Here is a 22,948-nt window from a genome sequence, read left to right as displayed (position 1 = left end):
AACAATGACAAGAAACTGTCATGTAACAATGACAAGAAACTCTCATGTAACACTGATGTCACAATGTCAGATGAAAAAGAAAGACATTACTTACTTTCAGAGAGCAGCGTATCACACACTCTAACCAACTGAGCTAACCGGCCGCTGGCTACAGAGCACAATTGTTGAGATGCACCGAGCCTCTGCAAGTGCTGGAGCGCAAACTAACAAGTCCACCAACAGCATAGCCTGACAAGACTGGACACTCTTGGTTGCTCCTTGTGGCAATTCCAAACAGCTGGGGAATTTGATCAATTGGTATTGTGTTTGCTTAGCATGCTATAGGTAGTGGGATCGATGCCCGCATTCCCCAAAAACACATTGTTTTATGGATGCAAGAAAACTCCAGTTCACACTTCATGCAGCCTTGTCTTACGACAACCTACTGTCATGTAGCAATGACAAGCAACTTTAATGTAACACTGATGTCAAAATGTCAGATGAAAAAGCAAGACATTACTTACTTTCAGAGGAGCAGCGTAGCACACACCATTGAGGCCCACAAACAAAGCTGTGGAAAGTTTCCTTGAAGCCAGAGCATAAAGAAAGAACAAATACTGCAACCCGGGATCAAACCAGAGACCTTTAGATCTTCAGTCTAACGCTCTCCCAACTGAGCTATTCCGGCAATTCACTCAACATAATTCTGTGGCACCCTTGACAATTCACATGCATGTGACTCATAATTTTGACACTCAAAATGTACATAATAGCCAGTATGGGGATCGAACCCATGACCTTGGCGTTATTAGCACCACACTCTAACCAACTGAGCTAACCGGCCATTTGCTATTTTACTCAATTGTTGAAATGCACCAAGCCTCTGCAAGTGCTGGCACTTCAACAAACAAGTCCAACAACAGCATAGCCTGACAAGACTGGACCCTCTTGGTTGCTTCTTGCGGAAATTCCAAACGGCTGGGGAATTAGCTCAAATGCTTTGCACGCGTGAGGTAGTGGGATCGATGCCCACATTCTCCAAAAGCACAATGTTATATGGATCCAAGAAAACTCCAGTTCACACTTCATGCAGCCTTGTCTTACGACAACCTACTGTCATGTAAACAATGACAAGAAACTGTCATGTAACAATGACAAGAAACTCTCATGTAACACTGATGTCACAATGTCAGATGAAAAAGAAAGACATTACTTACTTTCAGAGAGCAGCGTATCACACACTCTAACCAACTGAGCTAACCGGCCGCTGGCTACAGAGCACAATTGTTGAGAGCACCGAGCCTCTGCAAGTGCTGGAGCGCAAACTAACAAGTCCACCAACAGCATAGCCTGACAAGACTGGACACTCTTGGTTGCTCCTTGTGGCAATTCCAAACAGCTGGGGAATTTGATCAATTGGTATTGTGTTTGCTTAGCATGCTATAGGTAGTGGGATCGATGCCCGCATTCCCCAAAAACACATTGTTTTATGGATGCAAGAAAACTCCAGTTCACACTTCATGCAGCCTTGTCTTACGACAACCTACTGTCATGTAGCAATGACAAGCAACTTTAATGTAACACTGATGTCAAAATGTCAGATGAAAAAGCAAGACATTACTTACTTTCAGAGGAGCAGCGTAGCACACACCATTGAGGCCCACAAACAAAGCTGTGGAAAGTTTCCTTGAAGCCAGAGCATAAAGAAAGAACAAATACAGATGCCGAAACCCGGGACCTTTAGATCTTCAGTCTAACGCTCTCCCAACTGAGCTATTCCGGCAATTCACTCAACATAATTCTGTGGCACCCTTGACAATTCACATGCATGTGACTCATAATTTTGACACTCAAAATGTACATAATAGCCAGTATGGGGATCGAACCCATGACCTTGGCGTTATTAGCACCACACTCTAACCAACTGAGCTAACCGGCCATTTGCTATTTTGCTCAATTGTTGAAATGCACCGAGCCTCTGCAAGTGCTGGCACGTCAACAAACAAGTCCACCAACAGCATAGCCTGACAAGACTGGACCCTCTTGGTTGCTTCTTGCGGAAATTCCAAACGGCTGGGGAATTAGCTCAAATGCTTTGCACGCGTGAGGTAGTGGGATCGATGCCCACATTCTCCAAAAGCACATGTTATATGGATCCAAGAAAACTCCAGTTCACACTTCATGCAGCCTTGTCTTACGACAACCTACTGTCATGTAAACAATGACAAGAAACTGTCATGTAACAATGACAAGAAACTCTCATGTAACACTGATGTCACAATGTCAGATGAAAAAGAAAGACATTACTTACTTTCAGAGAGCAGCGTATCACACACTCTAACCAACTGAGCTAACCGGCCGCTGGCTACAGAGCACAATTGTTGAGATGCACCGAGCCTCTGCAAGTGCTGGAGCGCAAACTAACAAGTCCACCAACAGCATAGCCTGACAAGACTGGACACTCTTGGTTGCTCCTTGTGGCAATTCCAAACAGCTGGGGAATTTGATCAATTGGTATTGTGTTTGCTTAGCATGCTATAGGTAGTGGGATCGATGCCCGCATTCCCCAAAAACACATTGTTTTATGGATGCAAGAAAACTCCAGTTCACACTTCATGCAGCCTTGTCTTACGACAACCTACTGTCATGTAGCAATGACAAGCAACTTTAATGTAACACTGATGTCAAAATGTCAGATGAAAAAGCAAGACATTACTTACTTTCAGAGGAGCAGCGTAGCACACACCATTGAGGCCCACAAACAAAGCTGTGGAAAGTTTCTTGAAGCCAGAGCATAAAGAAAGAACAAATACAGATGCCGAAACCCGGGATCGAACCAGGGACCTTTAGATCTTCAGTCTAACGCTCTCCCAACTGAGCTATTCCGGCAATTCACTCAACATAATTCTGTGGCACCCTTGACAATTCACATGCATGTGACTCATAATTTTGACACTCAAAATGTACATAATAGCCAGTATGGGGATCGAACCCATGACCTTGGCGTTATTAGCACCACACTCTAACCAACTGAGCTAACCGGCCATTTGCTATTTTGCTCAATTGTTGAAATGCACCGAGCCTCTGCAAGTGCTGGCACGTCAACAAACAAGTCCACCAACAGCATAGCCTGACAAGACTGGACCCTCTTGGTTGCTTCTTGCGGAAATTCCAAACGGCTGGGGAATTAGCTCAAATGCTTTGCACGCGTGAGGTAGTGGGATCGATGCCCACATTCTCCAAAAGCACAATGTTATATGGATCCAAGAAAACTCCAGTTCACACTTCATGCAGCCTTGTCTTACGACAACCTACTGTCATGTAAACAATGACAAGAAACTGTCATGTAACAATGACAAGAAACTCTCATGTAACACTGATGTCACAATGTCAGATGAAAAAGAAAGACATTACTTACTTTCAGAGAGCAGCGTATCACACACTCTAACCAACTGAGCTAACCGGCCGCTGGCTACAGAGCACAATTGTTGAGATGCACCGAGCCTCTGCAAGTGCTGGAGCGCAAACTAACAAGTCCACCAACAGCATAGCCTGACAAGACTGGACACTCTTGGTTGCTCCTTGTGGCAATTCCAAACAGCTGGGGAATTTGATCAATTGGTATTGTGTTTGCTTAGCATGCTATAGGTAGTGGGATCGATGCCCGCATTCCCCAAAAACACATTGTTTTATGGATGCAAGAAAACTCCAGTTCACACTTCATGCAGCCTTGTCTTACGACAACCTACTGTCATGTAGCAATGACAAGCAACTTTAATGTAACACTGATGTCAAAATGTCAGATGAAAAAGCAAGACATTACTTACTTTCAGAGGAGCAGCGTAGCACACACCATTGAGGCCCACAAACAAAGCTGTGGAAAGTTTCCTTGAAGCCAGAGCATAAAGAAAGAACAAATACAGATGCCGAAACCCGGGATCGAACCAGGGACCTTTAGATCTTCAGTCTAACGCTCTCCCAACTGAGCTATTCCGGCAATTCACTCAACATAATTCTGTGGCACCCTTGACAATTCACATGCATGTGACTCATAATTTTGACACTCAAAATGTACATAATAGCCAGTATGGGGATCGAACCCATGACCTTGGCGTTATTAGCACCACACTCTAACCAACTGAGCTAACCGGCCATTTGCTATTTTGCTCAATTGTTGAAATGCACCGAGCCTCTGCAAGTGCTGGCACGTCAACAAACAAGTCCACCAACAGCATAGCCTGACAAGACTGGACCCTCTTGGTTGCTTCTTGCGGAAATTCCAAACGGCTGGGGAATTAGCTCAAATGCTTTGCACGCGTGAGGTAGTGGGATCGATGCCCACATTCTCCAAAAGCACATGTTATATGGATCCAAGAAAACTCCAGTTCACACTTCATGCAGCCTTGTCTTACGACAACCTACTGTCATGTAAACAATGACAAGAAACTGTCATGTAACAATGACAAGAAACTCTCATGTAACACTGATGTCACAATGTCAGATGAAAAAGAAAGACATTACTTACTTTCAGAGAGCAGCGTATCACACACTCTAACCAACTGAGCTAACCGGCCGCTGGCTACAGAGCACAATTGTTGAGATGCACCGAGCCTCTGCAAGTGCTGGAGCGCAAACTAACAAGTCCACCAACAGCATAGCCTGACAAGACTGGACACTCTTGGTTGCTCCTTGTGGCAATTCCAAACAGCTGGGGAATTTGATCAATTGGTATTGTGTTTGCTTAGCATGCTATAGGTAGTGGGATCGATGCCCGCATCCCCCAAAAACACATTTTTTATGGATCCAAGAAAACTCCAGTTCACACTTCATGCAGCCTTGTCTTACGACAACCTACTGTCATGTAGCAATGACAAGCAACTTTAATGTAACACTGATGTCAAAATGTCAGATGAAAAAGCAAGACATTACTTACTTTCAGAGGAGCAGCGTAGCACACACCATTGAGGCCCACAAACAAAGCTGTGGAAAGTTTCCTTGAAGCCAGAGCATAAAGAAAGAACAAATACAGATGCCGAAACCCGGGATCGAACCAGGGACCTTTAGATCTTCAGTCTAACGCTCTCCCAACTGAGCTATTCCGGCAATTCACTCAACATAATTCTGTGGCACCCTTGACAATTCACATGCATGTGACTCATAATTTTGACACTCAAAATGTACATAATAGCCAGTATGGGGATCGAACCCATGACCTTGGCGTTATTAGCACCACACTCTAACCAACTGAGCTAACCGGCCATTTGCTATTTTGCTCAATGTTGAAATGCACCGAGCCTCTGCAAGTGCTGGCACGTCAACAAACAAGTCCACCAACAGCATAGCCTGACAAGACTGGACCCTCTTGGTTGCTTCTTGCGGAAATTCCAAACGGCTGGGGAATTAGCTCAAATGCTTTGCACGCGTGAGGTAGTGGGATCGATGCCCACATTCTCCAAAAGCACATTGTTTTATGGATCCAAGAAAACTCCAGTTCACACTTCATGCAGCCTTGTCTTACGACAACCTACTGTCATGTAAACAATGACAAGAAACTGTCATGTAACAATGACAAGAAACTCTCATGTAACACTGATGTCACAATGTCAGATGAAAAAGAAAGACATTACTTACTTTCAGAGAGCAGCGTATCACACACTCTAACCAACTGAGCTAACCGGCCGCTGGCTACAGAGCACAATTGTTGAGATGCACCGAGCCTCTGCAAGTGCTGGAGCGCAAACTAACAAGTCCACCAACAGCATAGCCTGACAAGACTGACACACTCTTGGTTGCTCCTTGTGGCAATTCCAAACAGCTGGGGAATTTGATCAATTGGTATTGTGTTTGCTTAGCATGCTATAGGTAGTGGGATCGATGCCCGCATTCCCCAAAAACACATTGTTTTATGGATGCAAGAAAACTCCAGTTCACACTTCATGCAGCCTTGTCTTACGACAACCTACTGTCATGTAGCAATGACAAGCAACTTTAATGTAACACTGATGTCAAAATGTCAGATGAAAAAGCAAGACATTACTTACTTTCAGAGGAGCAGCGTAGCACACACCATTGAGGCCCACAAACAAAGCTGTGGAAAGTTTCCTTGAAGCCAGAGCATAAAGAAAGAACAAATACAGATGCCGAAACCCGGGATCGAACCAGGGACCTTTAGATCTTCAGTCTAACGCTCTCCCAACTGAGCTATTCCGGCAATTCACTCAACATAATTCTGTGGCACCCTTGACAATTCACATGCATGTGACTCATAATTTTGACACTCAAAATGTACATAATAGCCAGTATGGGGATCGAACCCATGACCTTGGCGTTATTAGCACCACACTCTAACCAACTGAGCTAACCGGCCATTTGCTATTTTGCTCAATTGTTGAAATGCACCGAGCCTCTGCAAGTGCTGGCACGTCAACAAACAAGTCCACCAACAGCATAGCCTGACAAGACTGGACCCTCTTGGTTGCTTCTTGCGGAAATTCCAAACGGCTGGGGAATTAGCTCAAATGCTTTGCACGCGTGAGGTAGTGGGATCGATGCCCACATTCTCCAAAAGCACATGTTTTATGGATCCAAGAAAACTCCAGTTCACACTTCATGCAGCCTTGTCTTACGACAACCTACTGTCATGTAAACAATGACAAGAAACTGTCATGTAACAATGACAAGAAACTCTCATGTAACACTGATGTCACAATGTCAGATGAAAAAGAAAGACATTACTTACTTTCAGAGAGCAGCGTATCACACACTCTAACCAACTGAGCTAACCGGCCGCTGGCTACAGAGCACAATTGTTGAGATGCACCGAGCCTCTGCAAGTGCTGGAGCGCAAACTAACAAGTCCACCAACAGCATAGCCTGACAAGACTGGACACTCTTGGTTGCTCCTTGTGGCAATTCCAAACAGCTGGGGAATTTGATCAATTGGTATTGTGTTTGCTTAGCATGCTATAGGTAGTGGGATCGATGCCCGCATTCCCCAAAAACACATTGTTTTATGGATGCAAGAAAACTCCAGTTCACACTTCATGCAGCCTTGTCTTACGACAACCTACTGTCATGTAGCAATGACAAGCAACTTTAATGTAACACTGATGTCAAAATGTCAGATGAAAAAGCAAGACATTACTTACTTTCAGAGGAGCAGCGTAGCACACACCATTGAGGCCCACAAACAAAGCTGTGGAAAGTTTCCTTGAAGCCAGAGCATAAAGAAAGAACAAATACAGATGCCGAAACCCGGGATCGAACCAGGGACCTTTAGATCTTCAGTCTAACGCTCTCCCAACTGAGCTATTCCGGCAATTCACTCAACATAATTCTGTGGCACCCTTGACAATTCACATGCATGTGACTCATAATTTTGACACTCAAAATGTACATAATAGCCAGTATGGGGATCGAACCCATGACCTTGGCGTTATTAGCACCACACTCTAACCAACTGAGCTAACCGGCCATTTGCTATTTTGCTCAATTGTTGAAATGCACCGAGCCTCTGCAAGTGCTGGCACGTCAACAAACAAGTCCACCAACAGCATAGCCTGACAAGACTGGACCCTCTTGGTTGCTTCTTGCGGAAATTCCAAACGGCTGGGGAATTAGCTCAAATGCTTTGCACGCGTGAGGTAGTGGGATCGATGCCCACATTCTCCAAAAGCACAATGTTATATGGATCCAAGAAAACTCCAGTTCACACTTCATGCAGCCTTGTCTTACGACAACCTACTGTCATGTAAACAATGACAAGAAACTGTCATGTAACAATGACAAGAAACTCTCATGTAACACTGATGTCACAATGTCAGATGAAAAAGAAAGACATTACTTACTTTCAGAGAGCAGCGTATCACACACTCTAACCAACTGAGCTAACCGGCCGCTGGCTACAGAGCACAATTGTTGAGATGCACCGAGCCTCTGCAAGTGCTGGAGCGCAAACTAACAAGTCCACCAACAGCATAGCCTGACAAGACTGGACACTCTTGGTTGCTCCTTGTGGCAATTCCAAACAGCTGGGGAATTTGATCAATTGGTATTGTGTTTGCTTAGCATGCTATAGGTAGTGGGATCGATGCCCGCATTCCCCAAAAACACATTGTTTTATGGATGCAAGAAAACTGCAGTTCACACTTCATGCAGCCTTGTCTTACGACAACCTACTGTCATGTAGCAATGACAAGCAACTTTAATGTAACACTGATGTCAAAATGTCAGATGAAAAAGCAAGACATTACTTACTTTCAGAGGAGCAGCGTAGCACACCATTGAGGCCCACAAACAAAGCTGTGGAAAGTTTCCTTGAAGCCAGAGCATAAAGAAAGAACAAATACAGATGCCGAAACCCGGGATCGAACCAGGGACCTTTAGATCTTCAGTCTAACGCTCTCCCAACTGAGCTATTCCGGCAATTCACTCAACATAATTCTGTGGCACCCTTGACAATTCACATGCATGTGACTCATAATTTTGACACTCAAAATGTACATAATAGCCAGTATGGGGATCGAACCCATGACCTTGGCGTTATTAGCACCACACTCTAACCAACTGAGCTAACCGGCCATTTGCTATTTTGCTCAATTGTTGAAATGCACCGAGCCTCTGCAAGTGCTGGCACGTCAACAAACAAGTCCACCAACAGCATAGCCTGACAAGACTGGACCCTCTTGGTTGCTTCTTGCGGAAATTCCAAACGGCTGGGGAATTAGCTCAAATGCTTTGCACGCGTGAGGTAGTGGGATCGATGCCCACATTCTCCAAAAGCACATGTTATATGGATCCAAGAAAACTCCAGTTCACACTTCATGCAGCCTTGTCTTACGACAACCTACTGTCATGTAAACAATGACAAGAAACTGTCATGTAACAATGACAAGAAACTCTCATGTAACACTGATGTCACAATGTCAGATGAAAAAGAAAGACATTACTTACTTTCAGAGAGCAGCGTATCACACACTCTAACCAACTGAGCTAACCGGCCGCTGGCTACAGAGCACAATTGTTGAGATGCACCGAGCCTCTGCAAGTGCTGGAGCGCAAACTAACAAGTCCACCAACAGCATAGCCTGACAAGACTGGACACTCTTGGTTGCTCCTTGTGGCAATTCCAAACAGCTGGGGAATTTGATCAATTGGTATTGTGTTTGCTTAGCATGCTATAGGTAGTGGGATCGATGCCCGCATTCCCAAAAACACATTGTTTTATGGATGCAAGAAAACTCCAGTTCACACTTCATGCAGCCTTGTCTTACACAACCTACTGTCATGTAGCAATGACAAGCAACTTTAATGTAACACTGATGTCAAAATGTCAGATGAAAAAGCAAGACATTACTTACTTTCAGAGGAGCAGCGTAGCACACACCATTGAGGCCCACAAACAAAGCTGTGGAAAGTTTCCTTGAAGCCAGAGCATAAAGAAAGAACAAATACAGATGCCGAAACCCGGGATCGAACCAGGGACCTTTAGATCTTCAGTCTAACGCTCTCCCAACTGAGCTATTCCGGCAATTCACTCAACATAATTCTGTGGCACCCTTGACAATTCACATGCATGTGACTCATAATTTTGACACTCAAAATGTACATAATAGCCAGTATGGGGATCGAACCCATGACCTTGGCGTTATTAGCACCACACTCTAACCAACTGAGCTAACCGGCCATTTGCTATTTTGCTCAATTGTTGAAATGCACCGAGCCTCTGCAAGTGCTGGCACGTCAACAAACAAGTCCACCAACAGCATAGCCTGACAAGACTGGACCCTCTTGGTTGCTTCTTGCGGAAATTCCAAACGGCTGGGGAATTAGCTCAAATGCTTTGCACGCGTGAGGTAGTGGGATCGATGCCCACATTCTCCAAAAGCACAATGTTATATGGATCCAAGAAAACTCCAGTTCACACTTCATGCAGCCTTGTCTTACGACAACCTACTGTCATGTAAACAATGACAAGAAACTGTCATGTAACAATGACAAGAAACTCTCATGTAACACTGATGTCACAATGTCAGATGAAAAAGAAAGACATTACTTACTTTCAGAGAGCAGCGTATCACACACTCTAACCAACTGAGCTAACCGGCCGCTGGCTACAGAGCACAATTGTTGAGATGCACCGAGCCTCTGCAAGTGCTGGAGCGCAAACTAACAAGTCCACCAACAGCATAGCCTGACAAGACTGGACACTCTTGGTTGCTCCTTGTGGCAATTCCAAACAGCTGGGGAATTTGATCAATTGGTATTGTGTTTGCTTAGCATGCTATAGGTAGTGGGATCGATGCCCGCATTCCCCAAAAACACATTGTTTTATGGATCCAAGAAAACTCCAGTTCACACTTCATGCAGCCTTGTCTTACGACAACCTACTGTCATGTAGCAATGACAAGCAACTTTAATGTAACACTGATGTCAAAATGTCAGATGAAAAAGCAAGACATTACTTACTTTCAGAGGAGCAGCGTAGCACACACCATTGAGGCCCACAAACAAAGCTGTGGAAAGTTTCCTTGAAGCCAGAGCATAAAGAAAGAACAAATACAGATGCCGAAACCCGGGATCGAACCAGGGACCTTTAGATCTTCAGTCTAACGCTCTCCCAACTGAGCTATTCCGGCAATTCACTCAACATAATTCTGTGGCACCCTTGACAATTCACATGCATGTGACTCATAATTTTGACACTCAAAATGTACATAATAGCCAGTATGGGGATCGAACCCATGACCTTGGCGTTATTAGCACCACACTCTTAACCAACTGAGCTAACCGGCCATTTGCTATTTTGCTCAATTGTTGAAATGCACCGAGCCTCTGCAAGTGCTGGCACGTCAACAAACAAGTCCACCAACAGCATAGCCTGACAAGACTGGACCCTCTTGGTTGCTTCTTGCGGAAATTCCAAACGGCTGGGGAATTAGCTCAAATGCTTTGCACGCGTGAGGTAGTGGGATCGATGCCCACATTCTCCAAAAGCACATGTTATATGGATCCAAGAAAACTCCAGTTCACACTTCATGCAGCCTTGTCTTACGACAACCTACTGTCATGTAAACAATGACAAGAAACTGTCATGTAACAATGACAAGAAACTCTCATGTAACACTGATGTCACAATGTCAGATGAAAAAGAAAGACATTACTTACTTTCAGAGAGCAGCGTATCACACACTCTAACCAACTGAGCTAACCGGCCGCTGGCTACAGAGCACAATTGTTGAGATGCACCGAGCCTCTGCAAGTGCTGGAGCGCAAACTAACAAGTCCACCAACAGCATAGCCTGACAAGACTGGACACTCTTGGTTGCTCCTTGTGGCAATTCCAAACAGCTGGGGAATTTGATCAATTGGTATTGTGTTTGCTTAGCATGCTATAGGTAGTGGGATCGATGCCCGCATTCCCCAAAAACACATTTTTTATGGATCCAAGAAAACTGCAGTTCACACTTCATGCAGCCTTGTCTTACGACAACCTACTGTCATGTAGCAATGACAAGCAACTTTAATGTAACACTGATGTCAAAATGTCAGATGAAAAAGCAAGACATTACTTACTTTCAGAGGAGCAGCGTAGCACACACCATTGAGGCCCACAAACAAAGCTGTGGAAAGTTTCCTTGAAGCCAGAGCATAAAGAAAGAACAAATACAGATGCCGAAACCCGGGATCGAACCAGGGACCTTTAGATCTTCAGTCTAACGCTCTCCCAACTGAGCTATTCCGGCAATTCACTCAACATAATTCTGTGGCACCTTGACAATTCACATGCATGTGACTCATAATTTTGACACTCAAAATGTACATAATAGCCAGTATGGGGATCGAACCCATGACCTTGGCGTTATTAGCACCACACTCTAACCAACTGAGCTAACCGGCCATTTGCTATTTTGCTCAATTGTTGAAATGCACCGAGCCTCTGCAAGTGCTGGCACGTCAACAAACAAGTCCACCAACAGCATAGCCTGACAAGACTGGACCCTCTTGGTTGCTTCTTGCGGAAATTCCAAACGGCTGGGGAATTAGCTCAAATGCTTTGCACGCGTGAGGTAGTGGGATCGATGCCCACATTCTCCAAAAGCACAATGTTATATGGATCCAAGAAAACTCCAGTTCACACTTCATGCAGCCTTGTCTTACGACAACCTACTGTCATGTAAACAATGACAAGAAACTGTCATGTAACAATGACAAGAAACTCTCATGTAACACTGATGTCACAATGTCAGATGAAAAAGAAAGACATTACTACTTTCAGAGAGCAGCGTATCACACACTCTAACCAACTGAGCTAACCGGCCGCTGGCTACAGAGCACAATTGTTGAGATGCACCGAGCCTCTGCAAGTGCTGGAGCGCAAACTAACAAGTCCACCAACAGCATAGCCTGACAAGACTGGACACTCTTGGTTGCTCCTTGTGGCAATTCCAAACAGCTGGGGAATTTGATCAATTGGTATTGTGTTTGCTTAGCATGCTATAGGTAGTGGGATCGATGCCCGCATTCCCCAAAAACACATTGTTTTATGGATCCAAGAAAACTGCAGTTCACACTTCATGCAGCCTTGTCTTACGACAACCTACTGTCATGTAGCAATGACAAGCAACTTTAATGTAACACTGATGTCAAAATGTCAGATGAAAAAGCAAGACATTACTTACTTTCAGAGGAGCAGCGTAGCACACACCATTGAGGCCCACAAACAAAGCTGTGGAAAGTTTCCTTGAAGCCAGAGCATAAAGAAAGAACAAATACAGATGCCGAAACCCGGGATCGAACCAGGGACCTTTAGATCTTCAGTCTAACGCTCTCCCAACTGAGCTATTCCGGCAATTCACTCAACATAATTCTGTGGCACCCTTGACAATTCACATGCATGTGACTCATAATTTTGACACTCAAAATGTACATAATAGCCAGTATGGGGATCGAACCCATGACCTTGGCGTTATTAGCACCACACTCTAACCAACTGAGCTAACCGGCCATTTGCTATTTTGCTCAATTGTTGAAATGCACCGAGCCTCTGCAAGTGCTGGCACGTCAACAAACAAGTCCACCAACAGCATAGCCTGACAAGACTGGACCCTCTTGGTTGCTTCTTGCGGAAATTCCAAACGGCTGGGGAATTAGCTCAAATGCTTTGCACGCGTGAGGTAGTGGGATCGATGCCCACATTCTCCAAAAGCACATGTTATATGGATCCAAGAAAACTCCAGTTCACACTTCATGCAGCCTTGTCTTCTAACCTACTGTCATGTAAACAATGACAAGAAACTGTCATGTAACAATGACAAGAAACTCTCATGTAACACTGATGTCACAATGTCAGATGAAAAAGAAAGACATTACTTACTTTCAGAGAGCAGCGTATCACACACTCTAACCAACTGAGCTAACCGGCCGCTGGCTACAGAGCACAATTGTTGAGATGCACCGAGCCTCTGCAAGTGCTGGAGCGCAAACTAACAAGTCCACCAACAGCATAGCCTGACAAGACTGGACACTCTTGGTTGCTCCTTGTGGCAATTCCAAACAGCTGGGGAATTTGATCAATTGGTATTGTGTTTGCTTAGCATGCTATAGGTAGTGGGATCGATGCCCGCATTCCCCAAAAACACATTGTTTTATGGATCCAAGAAAGCTGCAGTTCACACTTCATGCAGCCTTGTCTTACGACAACCTACTGTCATGTAGCAATGACAAGCAACTTTAATGTAACACTGATGTCAAAATGTCAGATGAAAAAGCAAGACATTACTTACTTTCAGAGGAGCAGCGTAGCACACACCATTGAGGCCCACAAACAAAGCTGTGGAAAGTTTCCTTGAAGCCAGAGCATAAAGAAAGAACAAATACAGATGCCGAAACCCGGGATCGAACCAGGGACCTTTAGATCTTCAGTCTAACGCTCTCCCAACTGAGCTATTCCGGCAATTCACTCAACATAATTCTGTGGCACCCTTGACAATTCACATGCATGTGACTCATAATTTTGACACTCAAAATGTACATAATAGCCAGTATGGGGATCGAACCCATGACCTTGGCGTTATTAGCACCACACTCTAACCAACTGAGCTAACCGGCCATTTGCTATTTTGCTCAATTGTTGAAATGCACCGAGCCTCTGCAAGTGCTGGCACGTCAACAAACAAGTCCACCAACAGCATAGCCTGACAAGACTGGACCCTCTTGGTTGCTTCTTGCGGAAATTCCAAACGGCTGGGGAATTAGCTCAAATGCTTTGCACGCGTGAGGTAGTGGGATCGATGCCCACATTCTCCAAAAGCACATGTTATATGGATCCAAGAAAACTCCAGTTCACACTTCATGCAGCCTTGTCTTACGACAACCTACTGTCATGTAAACAATGACAAGAAACTGTCATGTAACAATGACAAGAAACTCTCATGTAACACTGATGTCACAATGTCAGATGAAAAAGAAAGACATTACTTACTTTCAGAGAGCAGCGTATCACACACTCTAACCAACTGAGCTAACCGGCCGCTGGCTACAGAGCACAATTGTTGAGATGCACCGAGCCTCTGCAAGTGCTGGAGCGCAAACTAACAAGTCCACCAACAGCATAGCCTGACAAGACTGGACACTCTTGGTTGCTCCTTGTGGCAATTCCAAACAGCTGGGGAATTTGATCAATTGGTATTGTGTTTGCTTAGCATGCTATAGGTAGTGGGATCGATGCCCGCATTCCCCAAAAACACATTGTTTTATGGATGCAAGAAAGCTGCAGTTCACACTTCATGCAGCCTTGTCTTACGACAACCTACTGTCATGTAGCAATGACAAGCAACTTTAATGTAACACTGATGTCAAAATGTCAGATGAAAAAGCAAGACATTACTTACTTTCAGAGGAGCAGCGTAGCACACACCATTGAGGCCCACAAACAAAGCTGTGGAAAGTTTCCTTGAAGCCAGAGCATAAAGAAAGAACAAATACAGATGCCGAAACCCGGGATCGAACCAGGGACCTTTAGATCTTCAGTCTAACGCTCTCCCAACTGAGCTATTCCGGCAATTCACTCAACATAATTCTGTGGCACCCTTGACAATTCACATGCATGTGACTCATAATTTTGACACTCAAAATGTACATAATAGCCAGTATGGGGATCGAACCCATGACCTTGGCGTTATTAGCACCACACTCTAACCAACTGAGCTAACCGGCCATTTGCTATTTTGCTCAATTGTTGAAATGCACCGAGCCTCTGCAAGTGCTGGCACGTCAACAAACAAGTCCACCAACAGCATAGCCTGACAAGACTGGACCCTCTTGGTTGCTTCTTGCGGAAATTCCAAACGGCTGGGGAATTAGCTCAAATGCTTTGCACGCGTGAGGTAGTGGGATCGATGCCCACATTCTCCAAAAGCACATGTTATATGGATCCAAGAAAACTCCAGTTCACACTTCATGCAGCCTTGTCTTACGACAACCTACTGTCATGTAAACAATGACAAGAAACTGTCATGTAACAATGACAAGAAACTCTCATGTAACACTGATGTCACAATGTCAGATGAAAAAGAAAGACATTACTTACTTTCAGAGAGCAGCGTATCACACACTCTAACCAACTGAGCTAACCGGCCGCTGGCTACAGAGCACAATTGTTGAGATGCACCGAGCCTCTGCAAGTGCTGGAGCGCAAACTAACAAGTCCACCAACAGCATAGCCTGACAAGACTGGACACTCTTGGTTGCTCCTTGTGGCAATTCCAAACAGCTGGGGAATTTGATCAATTGGTATTGTGTTTGCTTAGCATGCTATAGGTAGTGGGATCGATGCCCGCATTCCCCAAAAACACATTGTTTTATGGATGCAAGAAAGCTGCAGTTCACACTTCATGCAGCCTTGTCTTACGACAACCTACTGTCATGTAGCAATGACAAGCAACTTTAATGTAACACTGATGTCAAAATGTCAGATGAAAAAGCAAGACATTACTTACTTTCAGAGGAGCAGCGTAGCACACACCATTGAGGCCCACAAACAAAGCTGTGGAAAGTTTCCTTGAAGCCAGAGCATAAAGAAAGAACAAATACAGATGCCGAAACCCGGGATCGAACCAGGGACCTTTAGATCTTCAGTCTAACGCTCTCCCAACTGAGCTATTCCGGCAATTCACTCAACATAATTCTGTGGCACCCTTGACAATTCACATGCATGTGACTCATAATTTTGACACTCAAAATGTACATAATAGCCAGTATGGATCGAACCCATGACCTTGGCGTTATTAGCACCACACTCTAACCAACTGAGCTAACCGGCCATTTGCTATTTTGCTCAATTGTTGAAATGCACCGAGCCTCTGCAAGTGCTGGCACGTCAACAAACAAGTCCACCAACAGCATAGCCTGACAAGACTGGACCCTCTTGGTTGCTTCTTGCGGAAATTCCAAACGGCTGGGGAATTAGCTCAAATGCTTTGCACGCGTGAGGTAGTGGGATCGATGCCCACATTCTCCAAAAGCACATTGTTTTATGGATCCAAGAAAACTCCAGTTCACACTTCATGCAGCCTTGTCTTACGACAACCTACTGTCATGTAAACAATGACAAGAAACTGTCATGTAACAATGACAAGAAACTCTCATGTAACACTGATGTCACAATGTCAGATGAAAAAGAAAGACATTACTTACTTTCAGAGAGCAGCGTATCACACACTCTAACCAACTGAGCTAACCGGCCGCTGGCTACAGAGCACTTGTTGAGATGCACCGAGCCTCTGCAAGTGCTGGAGCGCAAACTAACAAGTCCACCAACAGCATAGCCTGACAAGACTGGACACTCTTGGTTGCTCCTTGTGGCAATTCCAAACAGCTGGGGAATTTGATCAATTGGTATTGTGTTTGCTTAGCATGCTATAGGTAGTGGGATCGATGCCCGCATTCCCCAAAAACACATTGTTTTATGGATCCAAGAAAGCTGCAGTTCACACTTCATGCAGCCTTGTCTTACGACAACCTACTGTCATGTAGCAATGACAAGCAACTTTAATGTAACACTGATGTCAAAATGTCAGATGAAAAAGCAAGACATTACTTACTTTCAGAGGAGCAGCGTAGCACACACCATTGAGGCCCACAAACAAAGCTGTGGAAAGTTTCCTTGAAGCCAGAGCATAAAGAAAGAACAAATACAGATGCCGAAACCCGGGATCGAACCAGGGACCTTTAGATCTTCAGTCTAACGCTCTCCCAACGAGCTATTCCGGCAATTCACTCAACATAATTCTGTGGCACCCTTGACAATTCACATGCATGTGACTCATAATTTTGACACTCAAAATGTACATAATAGCCAGTATGGGGATCGAACCCATGACCTTGGCGTTATTAGCACCACACTCTAACCAACTGAGCTAACCGGCCATTTGCTATTTTGCTCAATTGTTGAAATGCACCGAGCCTCTGCAAGTGCTGGCACGTCAACAAACAAGTCCACCAACAGCATAGCCTGACAAGACTGGACCCTCTTGGTTGCTTCTTGCGGAAATTCCAAACGGCTGGGGAATTAGCTCAAATGCTTTGCACGCGTGAGGTAGTGGGATCGATGCCCACATTCTCCAAAAGCACATTGTTTTATGGATCCAAGAAAACTCCAGTTCACACTTCATGCAGCCTTGTCTTACGACAACCTACTGTCATGTAAACAATGACAAGAAACTGTCATGTAACAATGACAAGAAACTCTCATGTAACACTGATGTCACAATGTCAGATGAAAAAGAAAGACATTACTTACTTTCAGAGAGCAGCGTATCACACACTCTAACCAACTGAGCTAACCGGCCGCTGGCTACAGAGCACAATTGTTGAGATGCACCGAGCCTCTGCAGGTGCTGGAGCGCAAACTAACATGTAATGTATTCCTATGGGGAGAGAAGTCAATGCAAACTCTTTGAAGTAAACACCTTCTTTTAACTATTAAGGGTTAATGCCACACGGTCAATGTTAGGCTTGCACAGATCGGAAGGACCTTAGGAACATACCTGAGGTCAATTGTGCTTCTCACCCTAACGGTTCTCTCACTGTCACCCAAAAGCAAATGACGTTGTGGGGCAGGCTTCATTTTGGGCCTACTTTTCTAATGGTCGCTGCGCTTAGACCGAGCGAGCTACGGTCAAGCGGGATATCTCGTTGAACTCGGCACGGCCTAGAGATTATGTTTATGCCGTTGCCTGCTCTCTGTGTCTTTGAGCACCGCACTTTTTAACTCCATCCTTGCTGTGTGTGCGTGTGAGAGCTTTTCTTTGACATCTGTTGGGAGAAATGACTGATTTACAGTTCATGAGGGTTACCTAGTCACACATATGAAGTTTAGGAAGGATGTGACTTTTTTAACCCTTCAAAACAGACAGTGTGACCCAATTAAAGGCACTTCCGGTTGGCACAGGAAGCTATAAGTAAACACATGTCTTGATTCACATAGCCACTTACAGAATCCTGAGTTTTAAGTCTTTAAGTTAAGAATGGACTGATCTAAGATCTACAAAGGGTTGAATGTAGTCATTTTCACCTTTGAAGGTTATGTACATCAAAACACCTTTTGGGTCAATTTAACCACTTCCGGTTGCTCCAGGAAGCTTAGAATCGACACAGGTAGACCCATAGTGGTCTGATGGACTGTCATAGACGACAGGTTCATAAGGCATTCATAACCCACATAGGGTTCAGGTTGAATTTAGAGGTGCAGGCAGGCATGTATTCCTATGGGGAGAGAAGTCAATGCAAACTGTTTGATGTAAACACCTTCTTTTAACTGGTATGGGTTAATGCCACACGGTCAAGGTTAGGCTTGCACGGATCGGGAGGACCTCAGGAACGTTCCTGAGGTCGATTTGTGCTTCTCACCTTAACGGTTCTCTCACTGTCACCCAAAAGCAAATGACATTGAGGGCCAGCCTTCATTTTGGGCCTACTTTTCTCAATGGTGCTTGCTTAGACCGAGCGAGCTACGGTCAAGCGGGGCATCTTGTTGAACTCGGCACACGGTCTAGAGAATACAAATGCCATTGTAGGCTTTGTGTGTCTTTAAGCAAGACTTTGTCACTCCATCCTTTGGTTGTTTCTGTGTGTCCGTTGAAAGCTTTTCTAATTTGAATCTGTTGGGAGAAATGACTGTTACAGTTCATGGGCTGTTCTTAATCACACATATGAAGTTTTGAAAAGATCTGACCTTTTCCCCCTTGATTTCAAACCAACAGTGTGACCAAAACTTTTTCTTCATTTAGACTGCCAACTGACATATGTCACCATTTTGTTGAAATTTGAGCCCATAATTCATGACAGCCTTTGTTAGGAAACATACTGATAAAAAAATTTTAAAACACTAGTTACATTTGTGTCAGCTGGTTGTCAATCAAGGTCAATGACATTTGAAAAAAATGCTCTATGTAGACAATGATGAAACTGAGTTTTTAAAGCCTCATGTAACACTCAATTAAGGCACTTCGGTTGGCACAGGAAGCTATACGTCAAAATATCCTCACTGGGGTATGCTTTTACAAATCCTGAGTTTTAAGTCTTTACGTTAAGAATTGACTGATTTACACAGGGTTGAATGCACTATGTCTATCAAACTGCAGGCAGGGTATGGATAAACACTTTTAGGGTGATTTTAACCACTTCCGGTTGGTCCAGGAAGCTTAGAATCAACACAGGTAGACCTCATACTGGCCTGATGGACTGTTACCAAAGACAGGTTCATACGGCATTCATAACCCATATAGGCTTCAGGTTGAATTTAGGGGTGCAGGCAATGTATTCCTATGGGGAGAGAAGTCAATGCAAACTCTTTGAAGTAAACACCTTCTTTTAACTATTAAGGGTTAATGCCACACGGTCAATGTTAGGCTTGCACAGATCGGAAGGACCTTAGGAACATACCTGAGGTCGAATTGTGCTTCTCACCCTAACAGTTCTCTCACTGTCACCCAAAAGCAAATGACGTTGTGGGGCAGGCTTCATTTTGGGCCTACTTTTCTAATGGTCGCTGCGCTTAGACCGAGCGAGCTACGGTCAAGCGGGATATCTCGTTGAACTCGGCACGGCCTAGAGATTATGTTTATGCCGTTGCCTGCTCTCTGTGTCTTTGAGCACCGCACTTTTTAACTCCATCCTTGCTGTGTGTGCGTGTGAGAGCTTTTCTTTGACATCTGTTGGGAAAATGACTGATTTACAGTTCATGAGGGTTACCTAGTCACACATATGAAGTTTAGGAAGGATGTGACTTTTTTAACCCTTCAAAACAGACAGTGTGACCCAATTAAAGGCACTTCCGGTTGGCACAGGAAGCTATAAGTAAACACATGTCTTGATTCACATAGCCACTTACAGAATCCTGAGTTTTAAGTCTTTAAGTTAAGAATGGACTGATCTACGATCTACAAAGGGTTGAATGTAGTCATTTTCACCTTTGAAGGTTATGTACATCAAAACACCTTTTGGGTCAATTTAACCACTTCCGGTTGCTCCAGGAAGCTTAGAATCGACACAGGTAGACCTCATAGTGGTCTGATGGACTGTCATAGACGACAGGTTCATAAGGCATTCATAACCCACATAGGGTTCAGGTTGAATTTAGAGGTGCAGGCAATGTATTCCTATGGGGAGAGAAGTCAATGCAAACTGTTTGATGTAAACACCTTCTTTTAACTGGTAGGGTTAATGTTAATGCCACACGGTCAAGGTTAGGCTTGCACGGATCGGGAGGACCTCAGGGTACGTTCCTGAGGTCGATTTGTGCTTCTCACCTAACGGTTCTCTCACTGTCACCCAAAAGCAAATGACATTGAGGGCCAGCCTTCATTTTGGGCCTACTTTTCTAATGGTCGCTGTGCTTAGACCGAGCGAGCTACGGTCAAGCGGGGCATCTTGTTGAACTCGGCACGGCCTAGAGAATATGTAAATGCCATTGTAGGCTTTGTGTGTCTTTAAGCACCGCACTTTGTCACTCCATCCTTGCTGTGTGTGTTTCTGTGTGTGTGTGTGTGTGTGTGAGAGAGAGCTTTTCTTTGACATCTGTTGGGAGAAATGACTGACTTACAGTTTATGGGGGTTGCTTAATCACACATATGAAGTTTTGAAAAGATCTGACCTTTTTAACCCTTGGAAACTGCCACTGTGACACCATTTAAGGCACTTCCGGTTGGCACAGGAAGCTATAAATAAACTCATATCCTGATTGGGGTATGCCTTTACAGAATTCTGAGTTTTAAGTCTTTACGTTAAGAACTGAGTTATTTACGGAGGGTTTAGTGAGTGTGTGTTATTTCAGAAAATCATAGAAAATCACAGAAATCTCGCAGAGCTCCGCAGCACACTTTAAAAAGATTCGTAAGAACACCCTGCAACTGGATCTGTAACCGTTGAAAAAAAACACCTATCCATGAACATCACCAATCTGTCGTTGTACGATTTCTCTTAAATGACGATAGATAAATGGCTGGTTCTTTTTTTATTGACACCGGAGGCTCCTTGACTTTGACGTGAAGTGGAAAAATAATTTCTCTATTTTCATTTTGGACCTTTAATCCCAGATAAATGGCCATAACTCAAAAACAGTTGAGGCCTAGACGCCATCTTGTTCGGGGCCAACTGGCTCTACTTCCCCTTAATATAATAGTTGTGTTCAAATATTGATACAACATGATTCTTCTACAAAGTCCTCCAATTAATGTAAATTTCCATGGAATTTGAAGCATATTTCTATAAAGGCACGGATGGGATTTGAACCCATGGTCTTCAGTTTACGAGACCGACGCCTTACCACTTGACCACCATGCCACTCTATACTGCAATATATATATATATATATATATATATATATCAACATTCTGGGAAAGTAGTAGTTGTGCAAATGTGAATTTGGCACACAAACTCAGTGGAGAAAGGACCTCATACATATATAGCATGCACTCCCCTCTGAGCTTCCATCCCATTTAATTTGCAGATAAAACGCAATATCAATACACTGTACTTTATATATACACCACTCCATTGAAACTACAATGAAATGATAGCAGCAATTCTTAAAACAGGTACGGACAGGGATCGAAAACATGAACTTCAGTTTTTGAAAATGATGCCATAAAAGTTGGCAACCATGCCACTTCTGTTCTATAAATGTACTAACAGGGATTGAACGCATGTTCTTCAGATTAAAAGACCAAATTATTTAGCACATCTCTGTTTCCTGCTTAGAATTTCAACATTCTGGAAAGTAGAAGTTGGGTCTTTGCAAAAAAACATGGAGAAGCTGGGGATTGAACCCAGGACCTCATACATGCAAAGCATGCGCTCTACCACTGAGCTACACCCCCTTTCTGGGAAAGAAAAAATTGTTTATTATTTTCTTAAATATCTCCATTATTATTGCAGGTAAGCCAGTTAAGAACAAGTTCTCATACACAACTGCGACCTGGCCAAGGTAAAGCAAAGCAGTGCAATTCATTTGCAGTCTGGACGTGGAGGGGTGAACATCTCCTGCTCTGACTGCAGCTGGAAGGGACTGCTGCGAGAGGACTAGGCCGCCTGTGATTGCCTTGATAAGGCGGAGCTTTACCTAGTATAGACTTACAGATGACCTGGAGCCAGTGGTTCTGGCGACGAGTTACACATGGAACAAACTAGCTCACAGTCAATAACAAAATAGAAGGGATTTTAAAAAAAGGCAATAAATATGCCATAGTACTGAAGTAGTCACAATTTAGCAAATGAACACTGGAGTGATAGATGAGCAGATGATGATGTGCAAGTAGAAATACTGGTGTGCAAAAGTGCAGAAAGTAAATAAAAACAATATGGCGATGAGGTAGGTAGATTGGGTGGGCTATTTACAGATGGGCATCTCCTGCTCTGACTGCAGCTGGAAGGGACTGCTGCGCAAGGACTAGGCCGCCTGTGATTGCCT

The 22,948-nt window shown here is 44.1% G+C and overlaps 33 non-coding genes across 33 annotated transcripts; all 33 read right to left on the bottom strand.

Annotated features, from left to right (window-relative positions):
• Positions 1-594: 594 nt before the first annotated feature.
• trnaf-gaa lies at positions 595-667 on the bottom strand. Its single transcript has one exon. It is a non-coding gene; the product is annotated as a tRNA-Phe (tRNA).
• An 82-nt stretch (positions 668-749) lies between these two features.
• Positions 750-823, bottom strand: trnai-aau. Its single transcript has one exon. It is a non-coding gene; the product is annotated as a tRNA-Ile (tRNA).
• A 1,021-nt stretch (positions 824-1,844) lies between these two features.
• trnai-aau lies at positions 1,845-1,918 on the bottom strand. The gene has a single exon. It is a non-coding gene; the product is annotated as a tRNA-Ile (tRNA).
• Positions 1,919-2,795: 877 nt separating this feature from the next.
• trnaf-gaa lies at positions 2,796-2,868 on the bottom strand. The gene has a single exon. It is a non-coding gene; the product is annotated as a tRNA-Phe (tRNA).
• Positions 2,869-2,950: 82 nt separating this feature from the next.
• Positions 2,951-3,024, bottom strand: trnai-aau. Its single transcript has one exon. It is a non-coding gene; the product is annotated as a tRNA-Ile (tRNA).
• Positions 3,025-3,903: 879 nt separating this feature from the next.
• trnaf-gaa lies at positions 3,904-3,976 on the bottom strand. The gene has a single exon. It is a non-coding gene; the product is annotated as a tRNA-Phe (tRNA).
• Positions 3,977-4,058: 82 nt separating this feature from the next.
• On the bottom strand, positions 4,059-4,132 carry trnai-aau. The gene has a single exon. It is a non-coding gene; the product is annotated as a tRNA-Ile (tRNA).
• An 877-nt stretch (positions 4,133-5,009) lies between these two features.
• Positions 5,010-5,082, bottom strand: trnaf-gaa. The gene has a single exon. It is a non-coding gene; the product is annotated as a tRNA-Phe (tRNA).
• Positions 5,083-5,164: 82 nt separating this feature from the next.
• On the bottom strand, positions 5,165-5,238 carry trnai-aau. The gene has a single exon. It is a non-coding gene; the product is annotated as a tRNA-Ile (tRNA).
• An 879-nt stretch (positions 5,239-6,117) lies between these two features.
• On the bottom strand, positions 6,118-6,190 carry trnaf-gaa. Its single transcript has one exon. It is a non-coding gene; the product is annotated as a tRNA-Phe (tRNA).
• Positions 6,191-6,272: 82 nt separating this feature from the next.
• trnai-aau lies at positions 6,273-6,346 on the bottom strand. Its single transcript has one exon. It is a non-coding gene; the product is annotated as a tRNA-Ile (tRNA).
• Positions 6,347-7,224: 878 nt separating this feature from the next.
• trnaf-gaa lies at positions 7,225-7,297 on the bottom strand. The gene has a single exon. It is a non-coding gene; the product is annotated as a tRNA-Phe (tRNA).
• An 82-nt stretch (positions 7,298-7,379) lies between these two features.
• Positions 7,380-7,453, bottom strand: trnai-aau. Its single transcript has one exon. It is a non-coding gene; the product is annotated as a tRNA-Ile (tRNA).
• An 877-nt stretch (positions 7,454-8,330) lies between these two features.
• Positions 8,331-8,403, bottom strand: trnaf-gaa. Its single transcript has one exon. It is a non-coding gene; the product is annotated as a tRNA-Phe (tRNA).
• An 82-nt stretch (positions 8,404-8,485) lies between these two features.
• Positions 8,486-8,559, bottom strand: trnai-aau. The gene has a single exon. It is a non-coding gene; the product is annotated as a tRNA-Ile (tRNA).
• Positions 8,560-9,435: 876 nt separating this feature from the next.
• Positions 9,436-9,508, bottom strand: trnaf-gaa. The gene has a single exon. It is a non-coding gene; the product is annotated as a tRNA-Phe (tRNA).
• Positions 9,509-9,590: 82 nt separating this feature from the next.
• trnai-aau lies at positions 9,591-9,664 on the bottom strand. Its single transcript has one exon. It is a non-coding gene; the product is annotated as a tRNA-Ile (tRNA).
• Positions 9,665-10,543: 879 nt separating this feature from the next.
• Positions 10,544-10,616, bottom strand: trnaf-gaa. Its single transcript has one exon. It is a non-coding gene; the product is annotated as a tRNA-Phe (tRNA).
• Positions 10,617-10,698: 82 nt separating this feature from the next.
• trnai-aau lies at positions 10,699-10,773 on the bottom strand. Its single transcript has one exon. It is a non-coding gene; the product is annotated as a tRNA-Ile (tRNA).
• Positions 10,774-11,650: 877 nt separating this feature from the next.
• Positions 11,651-11,723, bottom strand: trnaf-gaa. Its single transcript has one exon. It is a non-coding gene; the product is annotated as a tRNA-Phe (tRNA).
• An 81-nt stretch (positions 11,724-11,804) lies between these two features.
• On the bottom strand, positions 11,805-11,878 carry trnai-aau. The gene has a single exon. It is a non-coding gene; the product is annotated as a tRNA-Ile (tRNA).
• An 878-nt stretch (positions 11,879-12,756) lies between these two features.
• Positions 12,757-12,829, bottom strand: trnaf-gaa. Its single transcript has one exon. It is a non-coding gene; the product is annotated as a tRNA-Phe (tRNA).
• Positions 12,830-12,911: 82 nt separating this feature from the next.
• Positions 12,912-12,985, bottom strand: trnai-aau. The gene has a single exon. It is a non-coding gene; the product is annotated as a tRNA-Ile (tRNA).
• An 875-nt stretch (positions 12,986-13,860) lies between these two features.
• Positions 13,861-13,933, bottom strand: trnaf-gaa. The gene has a single exon. It is a non-coding gene; the product is annotated as a tRNA-Phe (tRNA).
• An 82-nt stretch (positions 13,934-14,015) lies between these two features.
• On the bottom strand, positions 14,016-14,089 carry trnai-aau. Its single transcript has one exon. It is a non-coding gene; the product is annotated as a tRNA-Ile (tRNA).
• Positions 14,090-14,967: 878 nt separating this feature from the next.
• Positions 14,968-15,040, bottom strand: trnaf-gaa. Its single transcript has one exon. It is a non-coding gene; the product is annotated as a tRNA-Phe (tRNA).
• An 82-nt stretch (positions 15,041-15,122) lies between these two features.
• Positions 15,123-15,196, bottom strand: trnai-aau. Its single transcript has one exon. It is a non-coding gene; the product is annotated as a tRNA-Ile (tRNA).
• Positions 15,197-16,074: 878 nt separating this feature from the next.
• On the bottom strand, positions 16,075-16,147 carry trnaf-gaa. Its single transcript has one exon. It is a non-coding gene; the product is annotated as a tRNA-Phe (tRNA).
• Positions 16,148-16,229: 82 nt separating this feature from the next.
• trnai-aau lies at positions 16,230-16,301 on the bottom strand. Its single transcript has one exon. It is a non-coding gene; the product is annotated as a tRNA-Ile (tRNA).
• Positions 16,302-17,178: 877 nt separating this feature from the next.
• Positions 17,179-17,250, bottom strand: trnaf-gaa. The gene has a single exon. It is a non-coding gene; the product is annotated as a tRNA-Phe (tRNA).
• An 82-nt stretch (positions 17,251-17,332) lies between these two features.
• trnai-aau lies at positions 17,333-17,406 on the bottom strand. The gene has a single exon. It is a non-coding gene; the product is annotated as a tRNA-Ile (tRNA).
• Positions 17,407-21,750: 4,344 nt separating this feature from the next.
• trnat-cgu lies at positions 21,751-21,822 on the bottom strand. Its single transcript has one exon. It is a non-coding gene; the product is annotated as a tRNA-Thr (tRNA).
• Positions 21,823-22,286: 464 nt separating this feature from the next.
• trnaa-ugc lies at positions 22,287-22,358 on the bottom strand. Its single transcript has one exon. It is a non-coding gene; the product is annotated as a tRNA-Ala (tRNA).
• Positions 22,359-22,948: the final 590 nt, after the last annotated feature.

Source organism: Oncorhynchus gorbuscha, linkage group LG01 (genome assembly GCF_021184085.1).
Source record: "Oncorhynchus gorbuscha isolate QuinsamMale2020 ecotype Even-year linkage group LG01, OgorEven_v1.0, whole genome shotgun sequence".
Classification (NCBI taxonomy): Eukaryota; Metazoa; Chordata; class Actinopteri; order Salmoniformes; family Salmonidae; genus Oncorhynchus; species Oncorhynchus gorbuscha.
The sequence above is the reverse complement of the archived record's forward strand: the minus strand, read 5'-3'. Positions and strand labels throughout refer to the sequence as shown.